The 14,958-nt window shown below is 36.3% G+C and overlaps 1 long non-coding RNA gene across 1 annotated transcript in view; it reads right to left on the bottom strand.

The window, feature by feature from the left end:
- LOC102224166 overlaps positions 1–14,958 on the bottom strand; it is a 153,799-nt gene that overhangs the window by 105,943 nt on the left and 32,898 nt on the right. The window lies entirely within an intron of this gene.

Below are 14,958 nucleotides of genomic sequence, written 5' to 3'. Positions count from 1 at the left end.
ATTTGCGGATGTTTGTTTTGGTAGCATTTAGTAGTTGTTTGAGTTTTTGTTGCCAGCAGCTATTGCCACTAATAACAAGTTCTGTTGCTAATGATTGTTAGCATTTTAACTAATGCTACTGCTAGCAAGTTTTTAAGGAAGTCAACTATTGTTGGCACTCAATGTTTCTGCTAGCAGTTGTCGTTCTGCCTAATTAGAGCTCAGGCACACGTAAAAATGATTGCAAACAGATCATCATCATGCGTAATTATATAATTTACACCATTGAAAAGCAATAGTGGAGCCTCCTGCACAACCAGCAGGAATGCAGCAAGTGGTTTCTGGATGGTAAATCAGCAACAAAACACCTTTCTTTTCCAGCAGCCATTGTACAACCAGCTGACCAAACCTGCTGGAGCTCCACTTGGGTTGCTGGGTAACGGGGCTGGGTTTCGCTGCCGTTGTTAGGTAACAACGTAACAATCTATAAAGCTTATTAAAATAAAAATATGGTTTACAAACAGCTGTACACATGACAAACTATAAAAATCAAGAGGTACAAATCTAAGCTGCCCAACTCAACATTTACACTCGCACGTGAAAATGGCTGCAAACGGATCCGCAATTATACAGATGTACATCTTTGAAAAGCAGAAGTGGAGCCTCCTGCACAATCAACAAGAATGCAGCAAGTGGTTTCTGGATGGTAAATCAACAACAAAACAAAAACCAGCTGACCAAAATGCTGGAGCTCAGCTGGGGTTGTTAGGTAACAGCACAGTGACTGCAGATTATGACTTAACAATCGGTAGGTTTTCGTGACACCTAAAAACATAAACGTATTGCCTAAAAGCTTGGGCTGTTGTTAGAAGCAGTTGAGACCCAAATGAAAATATAAAAAGTTTAGTATAATAGCTCCCCTTTTAAAATCTTCAGCAGTGATGGCATAGTTACTTTGGAAAAGTAACTTTAATCAGATTACTGATTACTCCTTGAAAAAGTAACTCCGTTAGATTACTGACTACTTGTTTTGGAAAGTTACTAAGTTACAGTAAAAGTAACTTTTTTAGTTACTTTCAGCAGCTGCTAACAACAACGCTGTGAAAATTACATTGATCTTTGCCAAAACTTAATTGTAAGCTATTTTATAATGGTAACATCAACAATGTGTCTCCACTTATAAGGTTGAACTGAAGGGGAGATTTTTTTAATGGTTACAGTACAAAAAAAAAAAACGTTAGTAATTTGTGCATGTTTTTGTGTGCTCCACTATTGTCTGGAAAACTCTAAGAAGGATTTTAACCCCCCGGACCCCCTCAGCCTCCAGGTTGTGCGTTACGGCCCTGCGTTTGGTGTCAGACCACAGAGCTCCTCCTGCGGCTCCACAATTCAGATGGCTCCTGCAAAGATTTGTGACACTTATCTTAATATTAATAATTATAATGGCGTTTAGTTGCACAACTTTACGGACTCGTTCATTCGTGGTTGTTTTCACGTTTATTGCGCTGTTCGTTATTATATTAGTCTCGATGTTTCCAATGTTCTGGATAGCTCGACGTAATTGACAGGTAATATATTAACTTGACATTAACAAAGACACAGCGGGACGGATCATCTGGGAAATGATGGACAGGGAGAGCCTGACTAAAACTAACTGGAGGTCAGACACATTCTGGGGTTTATTGCTGTTTATTTCCAAGCCCAAATGAGCAACTTCACGTTCAAAAACGAGCCCAAAAAGCGCAACACGCGACTCATTACATTTGCTAGCGACTTTAAAAAAAAAAAATAAAAGCCCACAGCCGCTTATAATAATAGGCGACAGAAACTCAAAGTAATTCCTGTTTTTCTACCAACAAAATGCGCATCTCCTTCTTCCCTCCATTGTTTACATTTCTGTTGCATAAAAACGGCAATCACTCGACAAGACGCGTAGAGGAAATAAAATTAAATTCCAAAAGAAAATAGTAACGCAAAATGATTTTGATAAGTAACTGTAGTCTGACTACTGGATATGAAATAGCAACGCGTTAGATTACTCGTTACTGAAAAAAGTGGTCTGACGTCAGTAACGCGTTACTGACATCACTGATCCTCAGAATGTAACAAAAGCTTAGAAAAAATAAAATAAAAGTGAGTTTGAAAAAATATGGAACCCTGAAACTTTCACAGAGCTTTGGCTTTCTAATAGCCTTGTGTCTTTTCAATTAATCTATTCTCTTTTCCACATTTAAAAGTCTAGATATCATATTCCTAGAATAACTAAATTAATAGCGATGGGCTGTTGCATTGGAATTGCAAGCCTTCATCAGAAGAGGTTATCAGAAATCTTTTTTTATGCTTTTTTGTAATATTCATCACCAGCAGGCAGGCAGGGCCCTGCCAGGAGCTCAGTGGGTTTGTTTCATGAAACCAGGTGCAGCATTGAATTTAGAAAGGTGTACCTTTCTTTTCCCATTGATACATTCTTACCTTTTCATCCTTTTCCCCTTTCCTCACTTCCTGCCTTTCAATAACAAGCATATTATTGACATCCTCCTTCCTCCCTGGCAGAAACAAAAACAGAAGCAGAAAATCTCAATGTATTGCCATCCTTATGAGTATTTTTCAGTATTTTTGAGTATTTCCTTATGAGTATATTTTGTTGTTTATCACTGGGAGTGTGTGTGTGTGTGTGTGTGTGTGTGTGCTGTGGTTTTTCCATAGGGTTGCTGAGCTCTAAGCTCAATTGGAAGCAGGTGTGGCGTAAAGACCTAATCACATTTGCGGCTCATTACCCGGTGACTGTGTGCACATATTTGCCTCTCTGTGTCCTTATTAATCAGGCAGAGACAACCCTAAGTGCTCCTCTCCACTTTTCCACATGACTTGCTACAAGCAACAGTAGAGCACAACAACGTGATGAGACCACCTGCTGCTGTCTGCTTTTCCAGCACCTGCAATGCAAACGCTTGTAATTTCTCACTTGACCTCTAACCGTTTGCCAATTGGCAGAGCGTCAGTTTTTTGGCCCGCTTGAATGTTGTGGTACTCGCTTCGGAGTGATCATAACAGCATTAGGGGAGCTTCCTCGCTCATCTGTAACTAATATAATACTGTATGTGGTCGTTTTCTAAATCAGCAGAAGTTGTACGGCAAAATAGAAACGCAACACGGTCCAAAATGTTTTCCTGCATTCAAACGATCACAGATTTCTCGGGGGTTTTAAACAAAATTTACTTATTTAGACATGTGTTCACTTTTTTAATGCAAATTCCAAGTCAAAACATAATAATTACTTCTGAATATGAGAAAAAAATACAATATAACAACTGCAAATTGAATTAGAAACCAATGATCATTTTTAGTTGTGGAAGATGTAATGGATGCTGCCGTTTATGGAATGATTTTAAACTTGTTGAGCATCAGAAGCTGTTTGTTGCTTTATTAGCAAGATAATGAAATAATCAGGTGGCGAATTATGCAACAATCTGGAATAAACGTCCCGAAAACTGCAAAAAAGCTGAAACAATGAGGTCCTTCAAGTCAAGGCTAAAAACCGACTTGGTTAGATTGGATTTTGAATCATTATGAATAAAACATTGATCAACTTATTTGATGTGTATTGATGATTTTGATCATGGCACTTGACAAAATGTAATATTTGTTACTGCTTTCTCAATTCATGGCTTAATAATGTTTCTATTTTTGTGTTTTTATGACGTAAAGTACCTTCCACTGCCTTTTTGCAGAAATATGTGATACAAATAAACTTGGTGGATTAAATACAAGAAAAAGGCTGGGCAAAAATGGATAAAATGGGAAAGTTAGTAGGATACCATTTGTAGTATTTCCCTTTTGTCTTTGGTAAAAGACGAACAGCCATTTTTCCTGCTAGGGGCAGGCTAGCACCTTTGTTTTCGTTGTATTTACCCAGAATGCCCTGCACTGTAGTCCACTTCCTGGTTTTGGAGCGGTCTCCGGTCCGCTTGGCGTTCACATATGCATCCGTACCGCACCAGAGTTCACTTCAACTGAACCTAGATCAAAGTTTGTAGGCTACGATGGAGTATTAGAGTTACGCTAAGAAATTAAAATAAATATAAGGTCCTAAAATTATGAGAATAAAGTTGAAATAATATAGAAATAAAAATCTGAATATTATGACTTTATTCTTCTCATATTATTTTGTCTTCATTCTCGTACAGCTTTATACTTGTAATATTATGACCTTCTCGTAATTTCATGACTTATATATAAATATATATATTTATATATATAGTTACCAGAGTTTGCCTAACTGAAGGTTAATATCTGGCCATCAGCTCAACCTTATGCAATAATCCATTGCACATCAGCCAGTATTCCTCTTAAAACTGTAAAAAACAAAAACATTTTTGGAGTGGCCTTGTCAAAGTATTCCGGTCTTCCAGTAGAGAACATTAGAGAAAGTACTTCACCAAATACTGAGTAGCTGTGTGAAAAAGCTTCGTAAAAGCTCTTCGTGTGGCCACAAATGCATAAAATAAGTTGAAACCATTCACCAAATTTCCTCCTCCTCAGTGATGTTAAACACTCTTTCCAGCCAAATGCTTAATGGAAGCTGGTGACGCCAAAGGTGACAGTCAATTATTAGGTTTGGAGAGTAATTAGTTTCCACATCGGGCCAGGTTGGTTCGAAAAGCTTTTTTATCCCTCTTAATGAATGCAATCATCATTTAAACACTGCTTTTTGGGTTTACTCATTTTCCACATCTAGATTACTGAATAAATTAACAAAAATTCTAATATTAATCAGTATTAGCCTGAATCTAAAGAATATTGCCTACAGTTATTTAAACAATAAAGATAAATATTTTTGTCTCAAAAATATTCATTGAAAAATGCTACTTTAATATTAAAAACTTAAAATAGTGGGGGAAAACATTTAAATAATGAGGGGAAAATATTCATTGAATAGTTCGATACTATGGTTAACCTTAATGTTAGACATTTAAAATGGTAAAAATAAAAAACTTAATGAGAAAAAGGTCTAAATTATGAGGAAAATGTGGGGAAAAGTCTATAAAATGTATTTCTTCCAAACCCATGTGGATTATTAAATAAATATTAGCATGAAAATAAAGAATATTCACTAATTATTTGAAAAACAAATGTTTAAAGACTTCTGACAGCCAATTCTCATGTAAAGTTGCCCATAAAAAATGTGCCATTTTGCAATCTTTTCAAATTTCTAAGTCCAGAATCAGCAATAATGGCAAAATAATTAATAAAATGAAAACAACTTTTTAAGTTTCTCATTAGTTCATGCTCTGATCTGACCTCCTGAAATAAAATGTCTTCTTCTACCATCATAGAAAGGTTGAACAAACACATTTTAAATGGAGGGAGTGAAGTGATTACATGAAATCGACTTCCAACATGGTGCACAGTAAGAAATAATTTGCTTGTTCATTAATGAACCCTGAATTAAATTCTTTGGTATTTCCTGACGTGCCGCACTTTGATGTTCCGTCATTTTCACAAAGTTCCTCAAAATTATTTGTCGCAAATTGAGTTCAGTCACAGATAACAGCAGCAATTATGAGGCTGAGCATTTCAGGGGTCCACACCGAGACAAGTATACGCATACATAAACCGCAGAGAGGGAAGACAGGACAAAAATAGTTTACAGGAAGGCTTGGTGTGGGAGTCCTGTTGGGCCCTGGCGTCTATTCTTCTGCCGTTTTATCTCTTATGCTGAGCATGTCTCCACCGTCTCGTAAAGATCTCGGTTTCCTGTTTGGTGCGGCCCCAGAGACACGCATGGCACCGTATAAAGGGCCATAAGTGGGACACAGAGACTTGGAGTCCCAATAAAAAGAGACGAGGAAAAACGCTTTGAAAGCTGAGACGTGTTTTCACTGAACTGTCCAAAGATTATTATTAGCAAAGATCTATTTGTGGCTACTTCTTAGTTCCATTAGAACTAAAAATGCAACTATGTGGTCTACAATGTAACTTGGTTTACAACTTACATAAGACTATTTAACAATTTTAACAATTAAATTCACATTTACAATGTTTTCGTATTTAAATTTGAGACTTTACTGCTTCTAAAAGCAGTCCAAGCGCTAAAAAATACCCACCCCAGCCATATTTTGGTAATAAGTTCATGACTTTTGGTGTCTGGAAAATGAGCCGTTTCAAAAACCTCTGGAATGTTAAGTCACATTCGACAGGCACTGTGTCGTTACCTAGCAACCCCACTGGAGTTCCGCCCCATTTGGTCAGCTGGTTTTATGCACTGTACAATGGCTGCTGGAAAAAAAAGTTTTGTTGTTGACTTATCAACCAGAAATCACTTCCTGCACTCTTGTTGGTTGTGCAGGAGGCTCCACTGCTGGTTTTCAAAGATGTAGATTTGTGTTATTGTGCATCTGTTTGCAGCTATTTTCACATGAAGTTGTTTGACTTGGAGAAGCTAATTTGGTTTTAAAAGAAAAGCATATGGCTAGTTAAAGATTTAGGAAAATTGCTACAACTTTAATTTTCTTGTATTGATACCAATGATCAACACTGGTAACAGAATAAATGTTTACCTATGTACCAACTTAGTAATCACTATCTCATATTAATACAATTTTTAGAAGTTTTTCATTAGAATGCATGTTCTATTGTAACCTCACACATTTCATTTATCTTAATTTTGGATATATAAACAGATCCTGTGAAAAAAATTACACCAACAGCCAGATCAATCAATAGTGTTGGTAAAAATTATATTTGTAAATGGCAGATAATTTACTGTAAGGCATAATAGAGTAAGAGAAATCCAACAGAAGAAACAGTCACGACTCTCATGCTGCTGATTTCCTCTTACTGTCTGAATAAAATGGATTATTCAGACATTGTTCAGATGAACAGCAGTAAAAAGTAAATTCTAAAGAGAATAGGGATGTACACAAAAGTGCAGAAAATGGTAGTCAGCTCAAGAGAAATTGACTGAAGTGGTTCAAATTAAAGCTACAAAGGTGTAAAAAATAGAAAACAAAAGCTGAGCCAATGGTCAGATGAAGATGAAGGTCTGCAGATCTACTGGTCAGAACTGTAACAATTAGAAGACATCTATGAAAAGGCAAGCTATCAAAAGATATTGTTGATCGTTTTTATGTTGATTCCTAGCTGTTTTTATGCTTTCTTTTTCCAGTCCAAGAAGCGGCGCACACAAAATCAATTCTTGAAAAAATAAAGAAATCTGTTTTAAAACCAAAAAATACCAACTCCATGCAACAGCCGTGACGCAGTTCTCAGGAACGGTGATCATACAAATAAATACTCTTTCAGTGAATCACAGGAAAGTTCAATCTTCAAGCATTTTTCCTTTCTTATAGAAAATGTTTCAGTTTGTAAATGAAAATACATTTCTTTAAAATCCTTGCATTCCATTCTTCCTCACCTTCTGTAGAGCAGGGATGTCAAACTCATTTTCGTTTTGGGCCAAATCAAGAACATAAAAGCTCTTAAAGTGCCGGTTGTGGCAGAATGTATTGATAAAACCCATTCACAAACTGTTAAAAAATCAATCAATTCTAAAAAATTTAATAATATTATTGAACATCTTTTCAGTCCCTCAAGGACTTTATGATTTTTGTTTGCATTTTGTTTGTAATAAAAAGTGTTTGTTGTAGTAATTTGGAAAATTTGCACTTATTTATGACGGTAAATTTGACTTTTTATTACTCACTGTACAGATCATGGACTATAATCTGACATCAATTAGGGTTGAGGCAGCTGTTTAGTACAAGTAAGAAAGTTTGACAATTTTTGAGAAAAATCTGCAATAAACTCCCAATTATTAGCGGAAAAAAGTGTGGGGATTTGTTGATTTTGAGTGAATTTCCACAATAATTCTAAAGAAACTGGAGGGACTGATTGATATAATTTGGCAGTAAACAGATAAAACTGCATTAATTTGATTTATAACATAATATTTAAGGACACTTAGTGTTTAATCTAGAATCGAGAGGGCCACATAAAAACCCACAGCGGGCCGGAGTTGGCCCACGGGCCTCGAGTTTGACACATGTGATGTAGAGTTATTTTGTCAATTTCTGTTTTGATTTTATTTTGGAATATGATATGCAGTGTAGGTTTACCAACTCTGTGAAATACGTTAGCAGAATTATACAAAACATCAGCAAAAAAGCAAACAAACAAACAAAAACACACTGAAAACATGTTTTTATTATTTGTTTGCTGAACCTTTACTATGATGGCCATTTATCATCAAAATAAAAGCAACATCCTCAACACCACCAATATTAAAAACCAATTAAAACAACTTATGAATCACCAACTGTACCTGATACTTTTTTAACTTCATGTAGCAGCTAAATGTTCTGTTGTGCTAACGCTAGTGCGCACAAAAACAACATATAGAGAATCAGTTTTAGCTAATATTCTTGTTAAATCTTATCTTCTCTTTTTAGTGGCTGGTCTAATAAGCAATATGTGGGTCACAAACATTCCCATTAGTCTTTTTTCTCTTTTTTTGCAAGCTGTTATCCTAGTTTTCTTTCATTGCTAGCTGTTCTACAGTGTTAGCACTAGCTAGTACAGATAGTCAGCTCAAGGCAGGATGGATCTATGTTTTCATATTTTTACAGAGTTTTGACCACTTGAAAGTTGCTGAAATTGAGATCAGTTTCTTTCAATTAAAACTTAAGAAACTTTATCAAAAACTGCAGGTGTTTGTCTGAGTCTGGTGGATTTTTGGTTAAAACATGTTTGTTTTTCAATCAGTGGGTAGAAAATCCAGAAATTTTACTCAAGTAAGAGTAGAAATACTTCATGATAAAATTACTCAAGTAAAAGTAAAAAGTACAGCGCAGTAAAAATACTCCTAAAAGTACATTTATTTTTTGAAAATGTTACGCAAGTAAATGTAACTAGTTACTCTGTCCAACATTAAACTTAATAAGGTGAATAGAAATAGAAATACAAGTGTAAATCCATGTCGGTGACGATGGAACCAAAAGATGCAGCAGTAATAATATTCAGTCTTGCATTGGATTGATCCTATTTTATGTCACTCAATATTTTAATCATTGTGAGTTTTTTGGTTTTTTGTTTCGTCGATGTGACGGTTTTAGGTTTGGTTGCTTAGATTCAGGTGAAGCCTTGCTTGTGTGCTGAAACTGCCACTGAGGAACCTTGAGGAAGCGCTCTCCCTCACTGTCAGACGCCGAATCTATATCAGGATTCATTCTTATTCAAATTGCGCCCCGCCAGCTCATAAACATAGCATTAGATTATGGAAATGAGAGGTCTGCATCTATCCCCGTTTAATTCCTTTCGGGAGACATTTAATTTAAACAAATAAATAAATAACAGCAGCATCAGGTGTTTATTAAGGTTATTGTGTAAATGTAGCCATGCAAACTGAATGATAATCACTCCATTTGACTATCCACGCTCAATCACCCAACACTGAACACTTCATTAAGGCTTTAATAGTCTTTTAAGTATGTGAGACACTCGATTTTAAGAAAAGGTATCAGGGGAATTTTCTCTACTTGTCATTCACAGTAACATGCCTTCAGTCCAGTGAACTGCCCATTACTGAGTGAATGTTTGCTGTCGAAAAAGGAAGGACAAACAGTGAGTTTTACAAAATATATTTAGTTAAGACAGGTCACTTTTGAAAAAGCGACCTTCTGCCCATCCAATTCCAAAAAGCGTACAAATTGCTATTTGGGCGATTACCTGAATACTAACAGAGATTATGTGAAATTCAATAAAACTGCTACAGAAACTAACTAATATTGACCGTTTGCAACTACGTCACTAAATCATTCGAGTTGCCATGTTGGACGTTGGAAGTGAGGGGTGGGAGTGTTGAACTCAGCGACGGAAATTGTTTTCCAAATTTGTTATTTCCAGTTTATTCGTGGCTTCTTCCTGTTCGAGTCGAGCTAATTTGTCTGTGAATGTAAAACACCTGGTCAGGGCTCATTGACGGCGGTATTTACAAAAGTTGGAAACAGCTAGCTTAGAAACCGACCCATATCTCCTTCCTCCTGACGTGTTGATCAGATTACCCACTTTACCTGAATTCACACCACATGATTTATGTCTCCATGTCATAAACAGAGAAGCCTTATAAACATACAAAAGACAAGACGCTAACCAGTTTTTTCCATACATGCTAGGCTACATGACGGCGCAGCATTGTCTCCATGGTTACTATCGGTTAGACTCGTATCTTCTCCATAATGCAATATTTCATACCTTTCTAATCATACTTACCTATAAAGTATATAAACATTAGTCTTCTTACCTTGTAAAAGGGAAATTAAAACCAGTGTGTAAACTTTTGAGTTTGTGTTAGCTTGTGTAGTAGTTAGCCTAAGGCTACATTCACACTTAGGTCCGATTTTTTGCTGAAAACTTTTTGGCATGGTCATTCATGCTACTTACTAAATGTGACACAATCAGACTTCTATGTTAATGGTTTATGACCCAATCCATAGACGTCACTCAGCAGCAAAACAATTTACAATTGTTGAGCAATAGGAGTCGATAACATTGTCACAAGTTCATAACAAGGCAAAGCTAAGAAAAAAGAAAGCGCTGATTGCTTCAGCTACTGTTTATGTACAGATTTACAGCATCTGTTTATGTTCTAGTGCAGAACTATTGTCTCACATCAATGACGTAAAAGTCAGCTAAAATGTAACATGATTGTTTTTATTGTAGACGCTTTGAAAATGATCGAATAAGTATCCACTCTAGTACCACACATAGATCCTTGGTTGAAAAGAACACAATGGGCTGTTCATACTGCTATAAAAAAGTCAGATGTGGGTCTCATATGAGCAAAGAATTTGGATTTTGGTTGCATTTGTCTTCTGTGCAAACAAATCCTGCAAAGCTTTTAGTTTGAGGGACTGTTAGCTTGCAGTAGCAATTAGCCTAACTAGCTTTAAGCTTGATTATCTGTTAGTTTAAGTTGTTTTTAGGTTAAATAGTTGTTGCAGTGGGTAGCAGTTAGTTAACCTATACACATGTTAGCTTAAGTTGCTACTACTTTACATTGTCGTTATCTTGAGTAGAAATTAGCCTAAGTAACTTTTAGCATAAGCAGGCTTACATTTCAGGGTCCGTTAGTCTGAGTAGAAGTTTGCCTAGGTAGCTTTGATTTCCTTTTTTTTTTTTTTGGATTAATAAAGTTTTTGAATTAAACTGAAGCTCAGTTACCCGTTAGCTTCAATAAGCTTTGGGGCTAAAAGTAGCTGTTACCTAAAGTAGTAAATAGCTGGAGTTTCAGTTAGCTGAATGACTTTTTAGCTTGAGAAAGCAATTATCCTAAATGCACTTCAGCTTATGTAGTAGCTAGACAAAGTAGCTTTTAGCATGAGTGGCTATTAGCATTGTAAACAGCCTAGGTAGCTTTTAGATTAGCTATTTTTAGCTAATCATGGTGTGTGTATGCTGTTAGCCTGGCAGTTATCCTTTTTTTAAAAAAATCCAGCAAAGACCCAACACAAGACCTAAGAGATTGTTATCCTTTAATTTATTACTATAGACCCCAAATTCTTACTTAGCTCTTTAGAAATTATGTTTTTGAATACAAAACTGTTTAATGTTTGACACTCTCTTTAGCTAGATGTTGTTTTTATAGATTAAATCCAAAATATTAAACAAATTTTCTATGACTGGCTTCTGGTTCAACTTAATCCTGGTCCTATTTAAGAGATGGTATAATCGTCTTCATAAACAAATTATAAAAACTATGAAAATGGTAAAACACTTATACCACCAAATAACCAAAGACCAAATAACCTTGAAAGACCATTAGAAAACTTGAAGTATTATTGTTCAAGGGTACTTTAAAGATAAGAAAGTCTGAATAGAAAAAAATAAGAGAGTCATGGAAAGTTTTTAAGGTTCCATATTAGATGTGTCTAAGATAAATGTTTCAAACAAAAATGGAAGAGTACGTTATAGATTATTTCAACCTACGTACATAAGTCACCATTGGACTGAGGAATTACTAAAAATGCCAAGCACAACTTCAATAAAATGTTTTCTCAACTCAGTTAAATTTTTATGTGGATTTCCACATCAATCAACTTCTCAGAAAAGGTGAGTAATATTTTGAGTGGTCTATACGGTTGCAGCAAAGTAAAAAGAGCAGACAGAAAGTTTTCAGAGGATTGCCTCTAGGAAATATTGGAAACTCAAACCTTCGCTTTACACAAGAGGATGGAAATATGTGCTTTACTATCTCTTAACTGCACTGATGAAGAGGGTCCATTTACACTTGGCTCCGGACCTCACAGGACATGTGGACGAGTCAACACATGGAGGCAGTCGTGATGCGGATGGATCACGGGATTAACTGAATCTCAGAGATAGAGCGCTTCTTACAAGAGACAAAATGCATGAGGCAGAAGGCAGTGGATCTGGCACAGAGACTTCCATAAGTGGGACATGTATTTCATACTGAGAATGGGTTTGCAGTAGCTTGAAGCACAGTGAACATGGTACAATGTACCACAATGGACAGGATTTGTGAGGGCTTGGCTTTAGCTGTGCAGGAAAAATTCACCGCAGAAGCAGTTAAATAAGGCCCTGAATGCAGTATGTTGGCTGCTGGAGGGCAACTACGAGGTCCTGACCCCAACCACAGTGGTAGAACAGAAAGCAAATTCAAGATGTTCTGTTCCACTTGAATTCAAGACAGTAAACCTGGAAAATACCTTTCTGGTCATTTCACTGAATACCATCACACATGTGTTTTAGGTCCGCTAGCATTAACATTTCAGTATTTTCTACTCATTTTTATGCCTATTCTTCGCTGCCATTTGACTTTTTTATCTTTAGACATTGAGGAGGAAACATCTGAAATAACACTGGCTTTAGAAAGTTCCTGAATGCCAAGTTTCTGGAATTCTTTGGTTACCTAGCAACTCACTTACTCTTTGGTAACCTAGCAACAACCTGCTGAGTAATTTGCGCAGTTTCAAGTTTCGCCACCAGCGTGCCTCAAAACTCCTTAACTGCTTAAGTAGCCTTTTAATCAAGTACTTTTTTATGTTTACAAGAGTAAAAATATGTTGAAGTAGTTGATTACAATTATTTGTCAACTCTACCCACTTCTGGTTTTAATTTTCTAAAACTTTCTTTTAAAAACATCTTATTCCCCCACAAAAAGCTTTCAGGTTCTGAAATATCCAATGTGTTTTCTGCATTGTTCCACTTTCAAAGAAATTGAAATGACCTTCACTGGAATATGAAAGTGATTTAGCCCAATATTTTACATCACACTTTATTGTGTGAGACATCTTAAAATGAAACTTTCTTCTGTTAGGATGTTTTACTCTTTACGTCTATTTTTTGCTGGAATTTGACTTTTTTACTTTTAGACATTGCCAAAGAAACATCTAAAATAATACAGCCGTTAAAAAGTTCCTTATTGTCAAGTTTCTGGAATTCTTTGGTTACCTAGCAACTCACTCACTCTTTGGTTACCTAGCAACAACCTGTTGAGTAATTCGCACAAGTCAAGTTTCTGGAATTCTTTAGCTGATTATCAGTGACCTGGGTAAACCACCAAACTAGAAAATCTCGTTGGTTTTGGCTGTTCAATCAAGTTTAGTAAAAAAGTGCCTCGTGAATTTTGGAGAACGTTCAATGAATCATTTTAAAAGGTCTAAGATGAAGAAAATCTGGAGGACAAGCTGGAGGGAATTTGCTTGGCAACAAGGTTGAAAAGCAATCAACACCATCGTGAACCTCCATGTAGCTACTGGTTCCCGTTGGAAAGGGTTTCCTGATCCCTTTTGGGTTGAGTCCGACCTTATCGCCAAGACTCAACCAACAAATTTGCAGTGGTGACCGCTCTATCAAGTCTATTCATCACTAAATCAAAGATCATAGGGATACTCTGTGATTTTTTTAGGTAAATCCTCAAACATGTTTCCAACAGCCAAAGAAAAAGAGAAGGTAAAAGCCAGTGCTTGCTCTCTTCTTCTTCCACACTTTGCACGTCGTCTAATTGGTAGCTGGCAAATCATATTTTCTGCCTTATGGCCATCAGGCCACATCTTTGTCTATACTGCAAATTGTTGCCCTCGTGAGAGTTTGATGCTTTCACCTAGTTGGTTTGATAAACTGATTAATCCCAAGTCTTCCAAGATTTGGTCCCGGATACAACTTGTTGAAATGAATTTACTCCATATCAAGGTAGGACCCATCCCAAAATCTATGGGCTATGCAAAACATATTCATTAAATGTTTTTGCACAAACTCACTCTTAGATAATAACACTGAGCTGTTTTAGGGCGCCCTGTCACTTTAAATCCAAATAAGCCGCTGCTGGCCGTACCCCTCAACTCAATGTTTACATTTGCACACCAAAATGGCAGCAAACACATGCGCGATTGTACAGCTGTACATCTTCGAAGCAGAAGTGGAGTCTCCTGCACAACCAGCAAGAATGCAGCAAATGATTTCTGAATGGTAAGTCAACAACAAAACATTTGTCTCTTCCAGCATCCATTGTACAACGCATAAAACCAGCTGACCAAACGTGCCGGAGCTAATCTTGGGTTGCTAGCTAATGGGCTGGACTCAACCGGGGTTGCTAGGTAACGGCGTAGTGTGACGCAATATTCAGTAGGTTTTTGAGAGGGATCTTTTTCCAGACAGCAAAAATCATTAACTTATTGCGGGAAAAAAAAAAAAAAAAACTGGGTGGTTTCATTTACCATCCAGGAACTGTTGGACATATTGATTATTGCTTCCCAATATTAAACTCAGATTCAAGGAATTGGACCAGAATTTAACACAATTATCTACAAGGTCTGTGTCAACTTTTTGTAGCTTATGAATTGCAAACACTGAAGTATTATCTTTGTTTAAAATTTGAAAATTTTCTCATCATGAGAAATTGGTTAAAAATAAAATGTTTTTTACGAATGTCACATTAGCATTTAATCACATTTACTCAAA

This window comes from Xiphophorus maculatus, chromosome 21 (assembly GCF_002775205.1).
Source record: "Xiphophorus maculatus strain JP 163 A chromosome 21, X_maculatus-5.0-male, whole genome shotgun sequence".
Classification (NCBI taxonomy): Eukaryota; Metazoa; Chordata; class Actinopteri; order Cyprinodontiformes; family Poeciliidae; genus Xiphophorus; species Xiphophorus maculatus.
The sequence above is the reverse complement of the archived record's forward strand: the minus strand, read 5'-3'. Positions and strand labels throughout refer to the sequence as shown.